Source organism: Macrobrachium rosenbergii, chromosome 1 (genome assembly GCF_040412425.1).
Source record: "Macrobrachium rosenbergii isolate ZJJX-2024 chromosome 1, ASM4041242v1, whole genome shotgun sequence".
Classification (NCBI taxonomy): domain Eukaryota; kingdom Metazoa; phylum Arthropoda; class Malacostraca; order Decapoda; family Palaemonidae; genus Macrobrachium; species Macrobrachium rosenbergii.
This window is the reverse complement of record NC_089741.1, coordinates 47,178,670-47,187,725: the sequence shown is the minus strand read 5'-3', so window position 1 is coordinate 47,187,725 and position 9,056 is coordinate 47,178,670.

The window sequence follows — 9,056 nt, the reverse complement described above, 5'->3', positions numbered from 1 at the left end:
GTCCATCCCAAAATATGCAGGATTTGTAAACAACATTTTTTTTCTCTCATTTAGAAATTTTGCAGTGTCGTTTTTCTTTTGTCTCCTCAAAGTGGTTCTGAACAAGTTTTCTCTCTCTCTCTCTCTCTCTCTCTCTCTCTCTCTCTCTCTCTCTCTCTCTCTCTCTCTCTCTCTCTCTCTCTCTCTCTCTCTCTCTTCTGAGTGTTTTACAAAGTTTGCTTTAGACTGCCATACTTCTGTTGCCTGCAAAAATATTTATTTAATATACTTTTTTTTTACTTTCACGGTGATCATGTTTTGCCGATTTTTGAAGTTATAGCGCGAGTTACTTTTTTTTATTCTTCTGAAATTTATCACTCTTTCGAGAGTTGTTTTATCATTTTATAGATGAATGAAAGGTTGTAATTGCTAGTTAATGCATACGACGGTGTTTGAGGTCATTGGAAGCTAGATCTTTGCAAAAAATTCATATTATCAAATTTTTATTGTGGTTCGCGATGATTTTAGAATAAAAGTTCGTAATACATCCATATGCATATACGTGTAACGCAGACATATATATTATATATATAATATATATATATATATATATTATATGTATATATATATATATATAGTATATATATGTATATATATATATATATATATATATATATATATATATATATATATATATATATATATATATATATATATATATATATATATATATATGTATATATATTCAGAGAGAGAGAGAGTATAAAACAAAGGAACGCTAACTCCATAAACAAGCCTTTCTGCTCCACGCGTCAACACAGCAGTCGTATACTTCATAGCAGCGTAAATATGCATGGAGTGCGTAATGATAGCCACGCTCCATATTTATGACATTCCCTAATAGCACCCTTGGGGATTGTAAATGTTGTAAATGAGCCTGCGATCTCGTACCGCCTCGTTTTCGGGACACCTCTGCCGTACGGGACGAGATCATGTTTTTTACGGCACGCGACTCTAATGCGTGGACAAATACGTACAAATAGTGAGAGGTTGTGATCAAATTTTCCTCTTCTTCTTCTTCTTTATATTAGTCTGCTATTTTTATGTGATCGATCTTCTGTAATTGTATTAAGTGTGATAAGTTTTTTCCCCTTCTTATTTTCTTTTACTATTTTTACTGAATCGATCTTCTGTAATTGTGTTAAGTTTCTTGACGCTTTTTTACTATTTTTTTTATTATTGTTTTGATACGTACGTGTGTTTTGTGCCACGACTGTTCGGGATGAATTCTTTTGTCTGTTATACGAAAGATAAATTTCCTGTGTCTGTATCCTGTACCGTTGTTAGTCCTCTGAATGAGCGATACAGAATTGCAATTTTACTAGTGCTCGATGCTATTTTTCTCGAATCTTATGTTATTTTACGTTTTTAGCTTTACGAAAATATTGAGTATTTTATTAAGAAACCGTGAAATATAGTTATGAGTTCGAGAAATGTAATTGCTTCAAGAAATGTATTTGTGTTAAAAAAAAAGAATATATTCTTGTTGGGGGAGATTATTCATGTGTCGTGGGATAGATATATTTACCTCCTGTAGAAATATATTGTGCGAGAGATTTTTATGTACAGTTTGATTAATAGATTAAAATGGGTAATAAATATATTTTAAGCTTATTTATAAATATATTTATGAGATAATGAGGTTTTCCACCGTCGAAAACACACCGACTCGGTACGAAGAATACAAACTACGTAGAGAAATACATCCACGCATTGAAGAAACAAATTGAAAACTGGGATTATGACTTAGGTGAGCCTGTAAGTTTTCCAAAGTGCTCAATCCGAAGTGGTGAGTGGTTTTGACTTTTGAATCCGCTGTAGTGAGAGAGGTCTGGACTCTTTCTTTAATCCCGAGCGGTAAGAGGGTTTAGCTTATTCTTTATTCACTTCTTTTTAATGGCTTGTTTCGTCTTGCTGTTGTGCAGGCTGTGGCTGTTCCTCTCTCTCTCTCTCTCTCTCTCTCTCTCTCTCTCTCTCTCTCTCTCTCTCTCTCTCTCTCATTACATATACTATGTCATGTTGTTCCTTAAGTTTCATGAACCATCTCTCTCTCTCTCTCTCTCTCTCTCTCTCTCTCTCTCTCTCTCTCTCTCTCTCTCTCTCTGTGTCAATTTCATTACATATACTATGTCGTGTTGTCCTTTTAGTTTCATGAACCATCTCTCTCTCTCTCTCATTACATATACCATATCGTGTTGTCCTTTAAGTTTCATGAACTCTCTCTCTCTCTCTCTCTCTCTCTCTCTCTCTCTCTCTTCATTACATGTACTATATCACATTGTCCCTTAAGTTTTATGAACCATTTCTCTCTCTCTCTCTCTCTCTCTCTCTCTCTCTCTCTCTCTCTCTCTCTCTCTCTCTCTCTCTCTTTTCCCCTGCATAATTACATATTCAGTAACGTGGTGCGTGCAAGAATTTGTTAGCATATGCATGTTGGTACTTTAATTTAGTTATTTTAATAGTTTCAGTATCTGGAACGGTCTAGATCCAGTACGTATAATAGACTTTTTTATGTGCGTTTTTATAAACAATAGTGAGCAAAGAGGAAAGGTAAGTGCAAGTGTTTGTGTGCTTATGCATACAGTACACATACGCACACGTGCATATATATATATATATATATATATATATATATATATATATATATATATATATATATATATATATATATATATATATATATATATATATATATATATGTATATATGTCTATATACATATATATGTATATGTATATACATATATGTATATATATACATATATATATTCTATGTAACACGTGCGTTTACAAACAAAATCTATGATATACTCTCCCGTGATTTTATATATTAATTTGCTGTAGTATCATTAGCTGACGTCACAATATCAATGGACTAAACATGACTTCAAAAAAGGTTCATATATTTACTTTCTCTCTAGGAAAGTAGTAATTGTCTAAATAAAGAATAATAAACCTTGCAAAAGAGAGAGAGAGAGAGAGAGAGAGAGGTATCTACACGATGACGTCACAGACAGAGAGAGAGAGAGAGAGAGAGAGAGAGAGAGAGAGAGCGAGTTCGGGAGAGGTGTCTACACCATGACGTCACAGACAGAGAGAGAGAGAGAGAGAGAGCGAGTTCGAGAGAGGTGTCTACACGATGACGTCACTCTCCATATGCCGTAAACTTCATTAGGATCTCCCGTATTAAATGAATGATTAATTAGTGAAACAGTTAATGATATAGCTGGATCCCTCTCCAATTACTCGGCATTACCGGATTAATGTTGTCAGCGTGGGGATTACTCGTGCCTGAGAGCGATTACAAACTTGATTATTTCAGTTATAGTTTAATTTGATTGCATCAGGTCATGTACTATCCGAGTTCTGAGTCACTGTGTCCTTCGGCGCATGCGCAGAAACTCGGGTGACATTTCGGTGGTAATTAGCGCGCTTGGTAATTTACGCAAGAAATGCTGTAATTATTCTGATTCGGTGATAAGATGATTCAGCTTCTCTCTCTCTCTCTCTCTCTCTCTCTCTCTCTCTCTCTCTCTCTCTCTCTCATTTGTCGTATCACTGACCCGTGTTTATGTTCCTAATTTGTAAGTAAATGGCACGAGCACCTTTGAACAATTAACCGTTGCTATGTATCCTCTCATTAGCAGTTGTTGCTTAGATACAGTACAGGTGTCTGCGTAAATTATTGTTATTATTATTATTATTATTATTATTATTATTATTATTATTATTATTATAGAACAACTTTAAAAGATAAAGGGACTTACCTATACCACTCTCATTTTTGCATTCTTGCGTGCGAAAATTTACATACACATGCAAGCGTCCAGAAAATGAGAGGCAGAAAGTAGACCTACTCATTAATTCTGCCAAGGATGTTATGTTGTCGGTTCGTTAATAAGATTATAAAAAAAATTGCTTGTGGAATTTTACGAACATTTTACCAAAAAGTGGTAATTCAATTTTGGGAGATAGGAAAGTAGGTTTTGGAAATACATGGCATTTGTGAATGTTCCCCCGACAATGGAAAGATACTTGACGATTTATTGGGGCATACCTGTATTGTTCATTCTCAAATTCAGTTTCTCAAATATAGACAGATGAACGATAGATATGTGAAGAGCTGAATCGTCTTCATAAGAAAGGGAACGGCAGGAGGGAATTTGAAGGAACACGAGCAGAGATAGAGAAAGATACAGATGTAACCCCATTGACCGCAACAGAGATGGACCAGTCGGGGAAAAAAAATTAGAGTACACTGGAAGGCACCGATAAATAATGAGTGTGGCTAATAGGGACTTTATGAAACGTAATTAAGAATCTGAGAGATGTCCAAGTAAATAACATAAGATTCCCAGAAACTCGTGAGCATAGATGACATGGTATTTATACAACAGTTTGAAAGATCGCCAGTTGAGATCTATAGTTAAGGACATCGTAGGGGGCTAGTGCCGTTAGTGTACCTCACGCGGTGCACTGTAGGCATTACTTAAGGTTCTTTGCAGCGTGCCTTCGGCCTCTAGCTGCAACCCCTTTCGTTCCTTTTACTGTACCTCCTTTCATATTCTCTTCCTTCCATCTTACTTTCTACCCTCTCCTGACAATTATTCAGCTGCGAGGTTTTCCTCCTGTTACACCTTTCAAGCCTTTTACTGCCAATTTCCGTTTCAGCGCTGAATGATCTCATAGGTCCCAGTGCTTGGCCTTTGGCCTAAATTCTGTAGTCAACTCAACTCAACAGTAGTTAAGGATTTCATAATGATGATAAAGCTGTGTATTCCACTTTACCTACACAATAATTGGGTGAGGTAGAGTGGTCACCCTTCATAAAAGCAGAGCTTACACGAATGTGCTGCCCAGTTTCTGGTGAGGTTTGGTGACAGGTTAGGTACTTGTGTTTCACTTCCTACACTTAACTGCAACTTGCAGAAGGTTCTTTATAGGACGAAATTGATTCAGTTCATTAAGGTAGAGTTCATCATAGTCATTAATTGTGCAGCCTGTTGGAGCTCTTAATTTTAATGAATAATATAGCACTAGACCCTCTCCTAACTATCCTAATTGAATTTTTAGTCAACAGTTGGGGTTTGGCAATTATTGTGTACTCATGCATACCAGTATACTTAGATCGTTTTTATTGAATTGGTACTTGCATATAACCTTCCTGTTTCGACAAGTTATGCTTATGTTCTCATACCTTAATACTGCCCTAAAATGGAAGACTGCAGTATCTGCAAAAATGCAAAACTGAGAAAAATGGTAGACATTGCAGTTTTCCCTTGCCTTACTACTGATTTTGCAGATACTGCAAATGGGACCCCTTAAATACTCGTGGAAAGCATTGAAGAATCATTCTGAAACTGCAGTAACTTGTGTATTTTGTGTTTCACGAGCCAAATAGGTGGCTTATCTCGATTTCGAAAATTTTGCAGATACTGCAGTTTTCCATACTAGGGCAGAGTAGGAAACCCTTGGAAGTGTGAATCAGAAATCAAGGCTGTTACAAAAATCATTTTATTTAAAAGTATATAGGTATATAGATGACAGGTGAATGACTATGTATTGGGTTTTTAATATCGAAATTTAACGTATATATATATATATATATATATATATATATATATATATATATATATATATATATATATATATATAAGAATAGGTAGACCAGTACTTGAAACATTCTTTATTGCGACTAGTTTCGAGGTTCTAACACACCCCATCATCAGGCATCTTAAATAACAAATAGATACAATGAAAGAAAAAACACTCATTAAAATGAAATAAAATTAAACATCAGAACTAACTACCAAGAATTAAAATTGAACAGTACCGTTTAACCTATAGCAAGAGTCAAGAGAGGAATAAAAGTCAAATACAAAGATAGTTACAGAAGATAGACACAGAATTGAAAACAAAGCAACTCAACTGACCGTTCATTGTTACAGAGTGATGGTTTTTCTTTGATGGTATATAATGTTTCAATTGTGGTTAGCTCCACATCACTAGAACGACTGGCTAATATAGAAAAAGAATCTATACTCAGAGGATGGTCATGCTGATGGCAGTGCTCACGAATGGCACTAAATGCTTGTTTGTTAAGTGGCCTGTTTGTTCTAATTGATCGGCCTAGGTGTTCAAAGGCACGGACCCGAAACTGGCGCTTTGATTTACAATATAAGTTGCATTACAGCAACTACATGTATACTTATAGACTACAGATGACTGTAGGTCTTTGGGCACCGTGTCTTTGAACTTGAAAAACTTTTGTATTACATTTTTGGGCCTGAATATGACTCTGAGACTAACTTGAGGTAAAATTCCAATAGTAATTTAGATAAACGGTTTCTCAAGGAAAAACTGCTTTTACCCATGTAGGGCAGGAAAAATAAATTGTAGCTTTGTTTACTGTCACTTTTGGGGACGTGGATCCATTAGTTTTGGAGTTGTTTGCCAATGTATGTGTCAATAAATTTAGCTTTCCGAATCCATTATGAAAAAGAATATCTTTGATACAAGAAAATTCAAAATGTAAGCTAAAATAATTGGAACAAATCTGGAATGCCCTAGTCACTAAAGTTTTCACTAAGTTCCTCTTAAAATTAATAGGTATAAAGATGAAAATTTGGTTGAGAGTCCGGTGAAAGTTGGTTTTCTATACACCTCTGTATGAAACTCACTATCTTTGCGGCTTACGAGAACATCCAGAAAGGCCAGCTTTCCATCAGTCTCTATTTCTGACGTAAATGTGATATTTTCATGCTTCAGTTTAAATACTCTAGAAACAAAGGAATGTGCGTGGGGAGATCTGAAAATTAATCCCACGCACATTCCTTTGTTTCTAAATGTTTTAACTCGAAGCATGTCTATCACATTTACGTCGAAATAGAGACTGATGAAGCTGGCCTTTCTGGATGTTCTCGTAAGCCGCAAAGATAGTGAGTTTCATACAGAGAGTGTATAGAAAACCAACTTTCACTGGACTCAACCAAATTTTCATCTTTTATACCTATTAATTTTAAGAGGAACTTAGTGAAAACTTTAGTGACTAGGGCATTCCAGATTTGTTCAATTATTTTAGCTTTACATTTTGAATTTTCTTGTATCAAAGATATTCTTTTTCATAATGGATTCGGTGCTAAATTTATTGACACATACATTGGCAAACAACTAAAAACTAATGGATCACGTCCCCAAAAGTGACAGTAAAACAAAGCTACAATTTATTTTTCCTTGCCCTACATGGGTAAAAGCAGTTTTTCCTTGAGAAACCGTTTATCTAAATTACTATTGGAATTTTACCGTTAGTCTCAGAGTCATATTCAGGCCCAAAATGTAATACAAAAGTTTTTCAAGTTCAAAAGACACGGTGCCCAAAGACCTGCAGTCATCTGTAGTCTATAAGTATACATGTAGTTGTTGTAATGCAACTTATATTGGTAAATCAAAGCGCCAGTTTCGGGTCCGTGTGTTGAACACCTAGGCCGATCAATTAGAACAAACAGGCCACTTAACAAACAAGCATTTAGTGCCATTCGTGAGCACTGCCATCAGCATGACCATCCTCTGAGTATAGATTCTTTTTCTATATTAGCCAGTCGTTCTAGTGATGGAGCTAACCACAATTGAAACATTATATACCATCAAAGAAAAACCATCACTCTGTAACAATGAACGGTCGGTTGAGTTGCTTTGTTTTTCAATTCTGTGTCTATCTTCTGTAACTATCTTTGTATTTGACTTTATTCCTCTCTTGACTCTTGCTATAGGTTAAACGGTACTGTTCAATTTTAATTCTTGTAGTTAGTTCTGATGTTTAATTTTATTTCATTTTAATGAGTGTTTTTCTTTCATTGTATCTATTTGTTATTTAAGATGCCTGATGATGGGGTGTGTTAGAACCTCGAAACTAGTCGCAATAAAGAATGTTTCCTCAAGTACTGGTCTACCTATTCTTATTCGACTCCACTTTCACGGAATTCTTCTGTTGCATCTATATACATATATATATATATATATATATATATATATATATATATATATATATATATATATATTCATAGCTGTTGTTTACGTAGGTTCGAAAAGTAAGTTCTTGATAGGAAATTCTCGTATGAGCATTTTTTTTTTAAGAAATAATACGATTAAATTTCAAGGACGTCTCCTGGGTACTTTTGCTCATAAAATAAAATAAAATTTTGTTGGTAATTATATACTTGGGTTACTGCAATCATATTTCCTGCGGGATTTTACATTATACATTTCGAGAAAATATTTATTCACTGGCAGATTTTTTTTTTCCTTAGTTATCATCTGCTGTTCTAACAACAGCGCGTTGTAATAATACCAAAACTTGGCCTTTATGATCCAGAATTGACCACCACATTGCATAAAACATTGTTTACAAAATCTATCAACACCGCTGCCCTGGCTATATATATATATATATATATATATATATATATATATTATATATATATATATATATATCGCCTAGGTCTGCGACATTCCTGTAGGCCTAGGAAGCTATTAGATCCCACCCGAAAATGAAATAGAATATTCCAAAACTTATCGTGCATGCGGCATTTCTCTCTCTCTCTCTCTCTCTCTCTCTCTCTCTCTCTCTCTCTCTGTATTCCACCCCACCCCTTCCTTATTCTTGGCACAACCATTATCGTCCAATATCTTAATAACTTCCCGCTTCACGCACGGTTTTCCCCCCTAATACCCCTCCACAGAAGAATGAAAATACCTTGGAGAGACCGCCAAAATCTATCGCGTCAAATTGAACGAGTCGTAAAGGCGTATACTGTGTGCAATGAAGCTTCGGATATTGATCCTTATCGTAACCTGCCTTAGGGTCCGTTATGCTTCCAAGCAGGCAAGCGCCCCGACGCCTCCCTTTGGTGGGCAAACAAGATCTGGTTGGCCATTTGGAGATTAGTACGCCCGAATAAAAGTCTATTTTGATTTGATTAACCACGTAACGTAATTCATTTGGTATTCATACTGTTATTCA